The sequence below is a fragment of the Lolium perenne genome, chromosome 5 (assembly GCF_019359855.2).
Source record: "Lolium perenne isolate Kyuss_39 chromosome 5, Kyuss_2.0, whole genome shotgun sequence".
In the NCBI taxonomy this organism is placed as follows: Eukaryota; Viridiplantae; Streptophyta; class Magnoliopsida; order Poales; family Poaceae; genus Lolium; species Lolium perenne.
The window spans coordinates 156603650-156613750 of NC_067248.2; the positions used below are offsets into that span (position 1 = coordinate 156603650).

Sequence of the window (10101 nt, forward strand, 5' to 3'; positions counted from 1 at the left end):
TTATACGTGAGTCTGATGCGTGGTGAGAAAGGAATAGAAACTTATGGATCATATAAGCATATGGTCATTTACAGTTATCTAGCATTTGCATTCTACTGAAGCATCTGTTCCTTTGCTGATATCGACAGTGAGTCCAAATAGTTTGACTTTAACTGACAGTGAACATATACTGTATTCCCACAATTGAGTTGGTATTTGATACTGTGAATCATGTATAGCGTGAAGCCTCTACATCATGAGAATCAAGTGCTAAATATGCATGTTACGGTCCCGTGTTAGATTGCTAAATATGCTATCAACACCTCATGTATCATGTTACACAGATTGCCTTTATGACCTGAGTTATATGCATTTCCATTTGGAGTATCATGAGAATCATGTGCCGTCATTTTTCAATTTGGTGTGTTTCCTTTTCCCTGTACCACACAAACTTGGTGCAGGAGGCTCGGCGTAGGGCATTCACTGCGGTCGTCCGGCAGCCTCGGAGTGGTTGGAGGTGAGCCAGAGCAGGAAGACTACGTCCTTCCTTGGCCGAGCGGTGACAGCGAGTGAGCTGCGGAGGCCTCCGCCGAACTCCTGCGTGTGGTTGCTGATGGCGGCGGCGAGAGGGCAGGCGCGTCGGATTAGGAGCTGATCACGGGATGGCGAGGGAGCTGTGGAGACCTCCATTGAGCTCGAGCGCGTTGCCTCTGTCGAACTCCTGCATGTCGTTGCGGATGGTGGTCGCGCAGCGGTGCTGGCGAGAGGGCAGGCTCGTTGGATCAAGAGATAATCGTGGTGCGGCGAGTCAAGGCCTAGATCTGAAGCAGTGCGAGCCACTGCTGGAGGCGGAGGTCAATGTGCTCTTCCTCATGGCCATGGAGATCTTCGTTGAGGAGAGCAATGTCCACCGCATCGAACCCCGGCCCGTCAAGGTACGTGTTATCCTTCACCTCCACCACATCGACAATAGTTTTTCTCGCAGATAAATATATCATTAATGATTTTTGATCGCATTCCTCAGTTGACACCAGTTATTCGGAGCAGCAACATGATTAGCCTGTGGCAGCACCATCATTGGAAACCCACTAATGTCCTCATGGTTACTCCATTCCGTGGTTTGACCCTTCGAGGTATATCTCATTGATTGATGGATTTATTACTTGTTCATTATATGCTTCTGAAATTTTTTCTAGAACCAACTCATTGCCCTCTTCATTTTCTCTAGAATAATGAACATGTCACTCCGAATTCAGTATATTTTGCCACTGCATTTTAAATAATTGGAATTTTACATGCTTATAATACAAGAGATAGATCTACTTAAATACTGTGATTGCATTATGTTTTGCCAAGACCTTCGAATGTTAATGTGTGCATTATGTTTCCTAACTTATATGGAAGGCATGAACGGGATCCGGGGATGATGCCTTCTTCACCGGTTGTTGGCATGTAGTAGCTCTCTTTCCTGATTTAATCATATTGCAATTTCCAGGTGGTGAAGCACAAACTGAATACCTCTCCGTACATGAAGAAGGGCCTCATGATGAGCTTTAGGAAGATGGAGCAATAACACATGCTGAGTTGGAAAATAAGGGTAACAATGCAGTCCATTTGAAGTAGGAAAAAGATCATCCATAGTTGAAGAACATGACAGAGAACAGAGGAGTTTCATCCTCTGAATAAGGGAAATCAAAATGGTAGGATAATTCTCTTTTCGTAGCTCTAGATGTATTGAAACTTGGGGAGGGAGAAGACACATGCTCTCACTTTATAATGCAAGCCTTTTACAGATAGAAAATGCCAGAAACAACTTCTCAACACAAAGCAATCCTGGGGAAGTGATTTTTTTTATTTTGGTTAATGTGTCTCTAAGCTGGCTGATAGCATTTCACGACAAAACAGGTTATAAGTATAACAATTTTTTCTAAAGCGTGCAGTGAGCAAATACATATATTTTTCTGAAGTGCTACCAAATGGCCTCCCTTGAATAGCAAGACTAGGATTTATCTTTTTGGTAAGATCAGTGTCAGGTAAGAGTTTTATTTTCCTATATTTCAATGTTCAATGTGCTCATGTTATCTTTTTGGTGAGATCAGTGTCAGGTAAGAGTTTTATTTTCCTATATTTTAATGTTCAATGTGCTCAGGCTTTCTATCATGCTCCATTCTTGTGTTCCGAATTGACAAATTTAAGTGTTTTGTGTTTTACAGAGATTTGAGGATTTGCGAAATAAACCATATATGGTTTTGTGCTTGCAGTGATTTTGGCACCTAGGTTCACTTTGCATGGATTGAAAAGAATCAGATCTCATAGTATAACCAGACGAGTTCCCTGGTGTATAACTGCTGGTAAAATTTGCTCTGTCTATATCAAGGATAAGCTGGATGCACTCAATAGCTCGGATTAGTCTTTCTTGGGATTTCTGAAATTTGAAGTTAGTGGCTTTGAAATATATGCTATTTATGAACCATTTTACAGATATTGTTCCTTGTGCACTATTAAAAATCCCAACATGATCATTGTGTGCTCTCTGGTTTGAATAATTGCTCTGCTTCAGTGTAGAAGCAACTGCCCGTATATTCTTTCACCTATAACAGTTTCCTGATTCATTAATTTAGTTCAACAAGAATTGTGTCTTATATTTCCTTGTTCAGGTGGCGTGCTTATCATGACTGTATTTCCAGTTGGCCTTCATTCGGAGTGGCCGGATGGCACTAGAAGTCCTGGATCAATATTCTCAAATTTTATTCTCCCATTTATATGTCACTTGCCTCACTCACACTCAGCTTAATATTTCTTTGCTGCAATGATCCAATCAAACAACCATCGTTTTTTCCAGCTCTTGTCACCACTAAAGAAATCACATCGCTTGTTCCTGAGACAACGTCTGGTTAATGCCAAAACGGAAGAAAAAACGATGGTTCATGCTAATACATGGACCAAGTTTTTCATGGTGGAGCCTGTGGAGATGTACTCAAGATCTTTGCACTACGGTAAGGATAAAGCTAGACATTCTTTTGTGAAAAATTGTGAGAAATGTCCGAAGAAGCATCACAAAGGTGTTGCTGAAGAAAGTGTAACATGTAGTTTCAAGTGGAGAAATGCGGCGTACCACGTAGTGCTTTGTTCATGGTAAATAATTGTCCAGTTCTGGATTTAGGATTGTGGGGGTGCTTCTGAGATTCATAATTCACAAAAAAGATAGGTCTTGATTTTGTTCGTTTAAAACATAATTGCTTTGGTTACTTACCTGCCCAATATTTCTTGTAATCTTGTAGTTGTGCTGCTTCGTTTTCTGAATTGCTTTGGTTACCTATCAGTCCAATAGTATAACATGGTTCATTTATGATGGTTGTTGTGATGTAATTTCGTATTTCATACCATCAGTTACTAAATGAGATGCTAATATTTTCTTACATTGTGGACGGCTGTGTTGTAAGTACACACACCTTTTCTTGTTTATAAATTATAAACAAATAGTACAATATGATGAGTGTCTCGAGTGCAGTACCACTGTCTTCAGTGTCTTTCACGGTTGGTCGATGTCTTTGCCGTGGGTGGAGAAACTAAAATAACGATGCACCACTATTGTAAAGTATGGAAACTAAAATATGAAATGAACTATGGAAACTGCAAAAATATGAAATGAACTATTGTAAAGTATGGAAACTAAAATATGAAATGAACTATTGTAAAGTATGGAAACTAAAATATGAAATGAACTATGGAAACTGCAAAAATTCTTGTAAAGAGTAAGTGTGTTCTCCCAACCTGATTGAAGCGGCGAAGTCATATTTTCTTATAATCGCTGCCATTATTGAAGAGCATATTAGTGTGGTAGGTGAAGTAGTTGACAAGCATGATCTAGCTATAGATATTGCTGAAGGAGGCATATAGAAGTTGTATGCTAGCACTTTGATAGTGTTTTTCAAACTGAAGGTGAAGAGGAGGTGTCGATCAATTGAAGGAATTCCTAGAGGATCTAGAGATAGTTTCATGCAACGGCCTAAGGAGATTTTGTTAGAAATAAATGTTTTTTATGTTGGTGTCATGGCTTGTGATAACCAATGATTTTAAATTATCATGACAGATATTTCTATAAGTGACGACGTGGGCTTAGCCCAGTGGTTGGGGTCGCAGTGGCGCACCCCAACGACCGGAGTTCGATTCCTGTCAGGAACGAATTTTGGAATTGTCACGCCAAGTCCCGCTTCTACTATATCAAAAAAGTGTCTAGTTCCTCCTAGACACGGTTTCATTTTTTTTTTTTGATATTTCTATAAGTAGTACTGGTTTCTTTGATAATTATAATTTATGATATCTCTAATTTCTTTTGTTTTTTCATAAGTGCATTAGGAGCTATATATGTGCATTGGGCAAATAAAATTTGAGGACCCGTGGCAACGCACGGGCATTTTAACTAGTCTAGTGTAACATTTGCCACATAGGATTGTATCACCTAGCCACGCATTAGAGCAACTTATATGTTTCATTGATTTCCTAAAATTAATAGAAAAAAACTAAAAGCATATGAGTTGTGGTGGCGTGGTGGATGTCGGTGGTGATCTTGGATGTGTGGTTCAGGTTGTCTTCAGGTGGTTGTGCTCGTACTCAGACTACCTTTCCTTGGCGGTCATTTTGTGCATTTGTGCACTTCTCTATCACCCAACGTTGTTGTGGCATTCATCCTAGGATGATGTGGCATGGAACGCTCTTCGGCGCGGTGGAGGGTCTCCTGGCTTTCATGGTGCAGCGATGTCGCTAGTTCTCGGTCAAAGTAGATGTGAATTTACCTTTCAACGATGGATCACCTTTCATACAGACCGTGTTTTCGTATTGGCTTGGATCAACAGTGGTTCTGTTGTCGAGGGATTCATCTATTCCAAGTTGTGTAATTTTATTTTATTTGTTTGGTTGTTTTTGTTTGATGCTTTGTATGTTGTACTTATTGTCAACTTGTATCCGGGATTTGCAGCTTCCCCAAGCTTAGATGATTGCACCTTGTTGATGAAGACGGCACTAGAAAATGTTCTGACTATTTTCTTGAAGATGAAGTTATTCTCCCAGCTAGATGATGATGCACCCGCGATGTATTCTTGCATCTCCCCAACGACGATAGAAAATTTCTTGATGGAAACAACTCTGTGTGTACCAACTCGTTGGGACTCCAGGTGCAGAGTGTTGTAGCAAGTGTCTTTTCCCCCACAATGTTGACTTGAGGGTTTATATCAAACTCCCGGGAAATTGGCGAGGAATTGCTCCCCTTCTCCTCTTCAAGCAATCTACAAAACAAAATAAATTTCGTTTTATCTCCAACTCCACCATGTGCTTATCAAGCACAAGGTTTCGTGTAAGTAATATGAAGATTATAGTAAATAGATAAAATTAAAGTAATATGAAAATTATAGTAAATAGATAAAATTAAAGTAAATAAATAAGTAAAAGTAAAAATATAAAGTAATGGTCTTTTTGGGGTTTGGATTAGATTTTTTGAAGGTAAATTTTTTTGATTTTTGGAATTAATAAGTGTTTAGATTGTAGAGGTTGATATAAAAGTGTTGGTTTTGTGTTTCTTATGATCGAAATTGGACCAAGGTTTATGATTTTACTTGTCTACTCTCCATAAAAGTGTAATGGACTTAAATAATTCATAAGTTATATTATGTTGGTGGAATCTCATATTGTGAACAAGTATTTGTATGGGCATTACGTTCTAACATAGAGATGATGCAACACATATGTCTCATACTTCTCCGAAAAAGAGAAAATCCAAGCAATCCGGTATTTAAGAATTAACATAGTATAGCTTTATGAACTTTGACATAATGTTTGGATCTCAAATATACTACCTTGATTTAACAAGACCACCTAGAATGTCACTAGATGAAACTATAACATACGTATCCACTTAATCCCTAGTGAGGCAACAAACGAAAAGTAAAAACCAATGTAGATTTGAATTTTGTCATTATTGAGTCATTACCCTCATGCTACTCCATCTAACACACACGTTCCCCAAAAATATTCTCTCATACAAGTTAGATCAAAACAAGTACTTAAGAAGGGGTACATAATATGCATCTACTTATATATCTCACACAAAAGAGGATTCCAATCTCGAATATCAATTCATGGAAAAGAGATCCTTCATAAAAGGGTTACATAGATGACCGTGGTCATGTTGGGCAACTCATATGGTGATAATACACCGATAGAACAAGAGAGAGATAGAACAAGCTACTACCACTAACCCATAGTCCAAATATGGACTACTCCCCTTCTCATCATTGTGGTGCTGATGTAGATCTTGGAGGGGTAGGAGATCTCACCGGCGGTGGCTCCGGCAGAGGTTCTCCATCCAATCTTCGCTGGTGCTAACTCTATTTCAGTGTTTCTAATCGATGCTCCACCTCCTTTCCGATACACGGCGAGGGTCCTTTATATAGGGGTTTGTAGGTCAATACCATCATCTGGGGATCTTGATGGACGGTTGAAGACGCTTGAGGAGGTGGAACACCTAGGTGGCGTGGCCACTGGTGTAGGCCGCACCACCCGTAGGCTTTCTGCCTTCCGGGCTCCGTTTGCGTGATTTCAAAGCTCCATATCATCGGTCTTCGTAGAATATTGATCCTCGAGAAAGCCTAGGTCTATTTGACTCCATATAGATCCGTGAAAGTAAAAAAATACACAAAACAGGCGATTCATATTCTGCAGGGTTATAACCAAAATAAAGGGGATCATTGGAAAATCCCAAAACAATATTAAACATTGATATAACCTTGTATGAGATGCAAATATGAAGAATGTGTGTCAAAAACTACAATGTTCATGTATGCATTTAGATGTGTAAGTGGTCATGGAGAAAAAGAATTAAAGAAAGGAGAGGAGTTATATGCATGTTTCTCAGGAAAATGCCTATCTGATTCTGGGTGTAGCTGCTCCTGCTATAAGGACCAATGGCACTTGGCCAGATACTCTCACATCCTTGTATTTTTTATTTTATTTAGATTGAGATGATGTTCGGTACAGTGGCCTAGCCTATATCTGCGGAGATATAGGGCGTGTTTGGTTGCTTGTGAGCCCCTTGGCTCGCATTGGGGCAGTAATTTTTGGCTCGTTTGGTTGCCTGTGTCGAGCCGCGTTCTTGCACGAACCGGTTCTCAAAGCAGCGTCGAGCCAGGTCCTGGAGGAACGTCCGAAATGGCAGTTTCTTCAGGGACATACCCGTTCTCGAGTCTCCTTGGCTCCACCGATGCAACTAGTGCACCTACTCGGTTACGCTCACTCTCCCTTACACTACTCCACACACCCTCTCCTCAAATCAACATAAACATAGTCCGAATCGAAATAAGTTGTACATGACAAATATGCATGTTGATGATAGGAATCAGTTCCCACAATCGGTTTCGAGTTTTGTCAGTCGTAAATTGTCAATTTCGTGTCTGAAGTTTTGAGTGAATTTTGCCAAATTCGTCGCACACGCTCAACCGTTTGAAATTTCCTTTGAGGGGTGGGTTCACCTCACCATTCCGCATGATTTTCATGTTGAAAGATTTTGTTTTGGTGGACATAGACGGATAAATAAATGACTCACTAGTATACTGTAATGCGTACATATGTGTGAGTATAGTTTGAAGTACTTTTGTTCAACTTCTCGCTTGTCATCTTCATAAACGGCGACGTGGTGATGATATGTGAGAAGTGAGAGGTGATAATCCATGGTGGTGGCGGCATGGTGATGTTCATCTTCGTTTTCCATGACGAGGTGATGCTTGTGACCGGCGTGACCGACGGTGTCATGATGGTATTCAGCGTCGTCATCGGCGACATGGTTATGCTTGTGACGGGCGTGAACGGTGGTGTCATGGTGGTGTTTGTCTTCGTGGTCGGCGACGTGGTGATGCTTGTAATGGTGTCTCATCTTCGTGGTAGACGACATGGTGATGCTTGTGGTCGGCGTCACCGACTGCGTCATGGTTGTCTTCGTCCTCGTGGTCGGCGAGGTGGTGATGCTTCTGGCTGGCGTGAACGACGGTGCCATGGTGGTCTTCATCTACGTGGTCGGCGATGTGCGCATGCTTGTGACCGGCATGACCGACAATGTCATGGTGGTCTTCATCTTCGTGACCGGCGACGTACCCATGCTTGTGACCGGCGTGACCGGCGGTGTCATGGTGCTCTTCGTCTTCGTGGTCGACGACGTGGTGATGATTTCGACTGGCGTGACGGCGGTGCCATGGTGATGTCTGCTTTCGGGATTGTCGACATGCCCAAGAGGTGAGAGGTAAGGTCACCATGTGGATAAATGGTGAGGCTAGAACTGGGCTCGTATGTAACCAAACGATGGGGCATGGCTTCCTTCTCCGGCGCGCAAAAGGCCGCACAGCCTACCAAACTACCCGGCTTTTATGGCTCAAGGCCCGTTCACGACGCGCAGGTAAGCCTATCTCGTTGGCGCAGTGAGCCACAATTTCCATGCAGGTAACCAAACACGTCCATAACTGCGGAGCTGTCGTTTCTTTCTCCACACGGTGCAAACGGAAACTATCCTCCTAGCCCGACACGAGTTGGTTTCTTGAGAGCATCTCCACTCGTTGGCGCTCCCCACGCCCAAATCCGGCGAAATTTTCCTCCGGATTGGAGGAAAAATTGGCCTGGGGAGCGCCGAAGTTCCAGCCGTCCCCCCGGCAGGACACCCCCAATCTCGACCATTTGACATATTTCAAACAAATTCGACATAAAATTTAACAAGTTCGGTGAAAATTGCTGAAACAATTTCGGCGAAAATCAGTACAATGTTTAACAAGTGCTGAAACAAATGAAGCACACAATTTCACAAGTTTTGAAACAAATTAATAAAGACAGACTAGTTGGCGTCGGCATTGCCTCGGAGCGTCCATATGTGCTCCACCAGATCATCTTGCAGCTGTTGATGCATTGTAGAGTCTCGAATCTCCTGGCGCATAGCAATGAAGGCGGCCCATGATGTCGGCACCTGGTGATTAGGCTGTGCAAGAGGACCCTCTCTCTCTCATATGGTGCTTCTTGCTCAGCAAGAGGAATTTCGCTCATTTTCAATAATCATATTATGTAAGCACACACAACAGTTCATCACCTCCCACATCTGATCTTTGAACCAAGTCATAGCGGGGAACCGGACGACAGCAAATCTCTGCTGGAGGACACGAAATGCACGCTCGACGTATTTTCGGCAAGCTACTTGTTTCTTGACAAACTCGGAATGTTTGGGGGTGCCGGGTCTCGAGATAGTCTTCACAAATGTTGCCCACTTTGGATAGATACCATCTGCAAGGTAGTATCTTTTGTTGTAGTGCCGACCATTGATCACATAGTTCACCGGGGGAGCATGACCCTCAACAAGCTTGGAAAAGATCGGGGAGCAGTTTAGGACGTTGATGTCATTGTTGGATCCAGGCATACCAAAGAAAGAGTGCCAAATCCAGAGATCATGGGTAGCCACTGCTTCAAGTATCACAGTGCAGCCTTTTTTGTGACCCTTGTACATTCCCTGCCACGCAAACGGATAGTTCTTCCATTTCCAATGCATGCAGTCAATGCTTCCAAGCATCCCTGGAAAATCCCTAGCTTCATTTGTTGCAAGGATCCTCTGAGTGTCTTCGACAGTGGGTGATCTCAAGTAAAAGTCCCCGAACACTGCTATGACGGCCCTGCAGAACCGGTAGAAACAATCAAGGGCGGTGGACTCCGCCATCCGAAGATAGTCATCTGCACCATCACCGGGAGCTCCATACGCCAGCATCCTCATAGCCACTGTGCACTTCTGCAGTGACGAAAATCCAACCAAGCCAATGCAATCCGCCTTGCATCTGAAGTAGGGGTCAAAGTCTCGGATGGCATACACAATTTGCAGAAATAGCTTTCTGCTCATCCTGAAATGACGCCTAAAAACAGTCTCACCGTGCAATGGATTGCCGGCGAAGTAGTCGGCGTACAACATGCAGTAGCCCTCCATTCGCTGTCTCGGCTTGCACTTCCGGCGACCTGGTGCCGACCCACCACGTCGACCAGTTGCCACCCCGGCGTACATGCTTGAGAAGCAACCAAGGATCATCATGTGCTCCTCGTCTTGGGCGGCGG

General features: G+C 42.8%; 1 long non-coding RNA gene across 1 annotated transcript; it reads left to right on the forward strand.

Moving 5' to 3' along the window:
- The first annotated feature begins 952 nt into the window (after nucleotides 1–952).
- Nucleotides 953–2420, forward strand: LOC127300318 (uncharacterized). Its single transcript, XR_011746010.1, has 3 exons — nucleotides 953–1112; nucleotides 1475–1679; nucleotides 1913–2420. It is a non-coding gene; the product is annotated as an uncharacterized lncRNA (long non-coding RNA).
- Nucleotides 2421–10101: the final 7681 nt, after the last annotated feature.